The following is a 936-nucleotide window of genomic DNA, read 5'->3' as shown; positions in this document are numbered from 1 at the left end:
GTGCCACCATTGCTGGCATGAACACACCCAGGAAAACCAGCAGCCCCACCCTCTGCTCCATGCCACCACCACCACTGGCATGAACACATGCATGGAGGTCACCAGCCCCGTGCCTGCCAGCACCCCACCCTCACTTCAACAATGCCACACACATGAACATGCACACAAATTCCAGTGGCCCCACTCCCTCCTCCTCCATCCCTAGCACTGCCACCTCTGCTGCTGCTGTCAAGGTCCACACTGAGGCCAACCATCCCAGGCCCGCCAGTGCCCCACCCTAGCTGACAAGCATGCACCCTGCCACACAGCTGCTGTTGCTGACATGTGCAAATGTGCACAGATCCCACTGCCACTGCCTGATGAAGCACTTTAGCTGGCATTGCCCTTCAAAGTGTTGTAGCCAGCAGTCCGGGAACACTTCAGCCCCTCCAGGGCAATAGGTTGCCAACCTTGAGGGGCCAGAGAACAAAGCTGGAGGCCTGATACCAGCCCCCCAGAGTTAGAACACACAGCCCAGGAGTGCTGAGCTAAGCCTTGAACACCAAAAATTGTACCAGAAACAAAGCCAGTTGATTGACTCTACCTTATACCACAATCAAAACCCCAAGCACATCAAAGAAAATAAAGCAAAAAAAAAAAAAAATCCAAAGGACAGCAATTTCAATGATTGAAGGAATAAACAGATGAGAAAGAACCAGCTCAAGAACTCTGGACATTCAAAAAGCGAGAATGTCCTTTTACCTCCAAATGACCACAGTACTTCCCCAGCAATGGTTCTTAACCAGGCTGAAATGGCTGAAATAACAGAAATATAATTCAGAATATGGATAGGAATGAAGATCATTGACATTCAGGAGAAACTTGAAACCCAATTCAAAGATTCTAAAGAACAAAATAAAATAATATAGGAGATAAAAGACAAACTGGCCATTTTAA

Source organism: Pan troglodytes, chromosome 18, assembly GCF_028858775.2.
Source record: "Pan troglodytes isolate AG18354 chromosome 18, NHGRI_mPanTro3-v2.0_pri, whole genome shotgun sequence".
NCBI lineage: Eukaryota > Metazoa > Chordata > Mammalia > Primates > Hominidae > Pan > Pan troglodytes.
Note: the sequence above shows the minus strand (reverse complement) of the source record.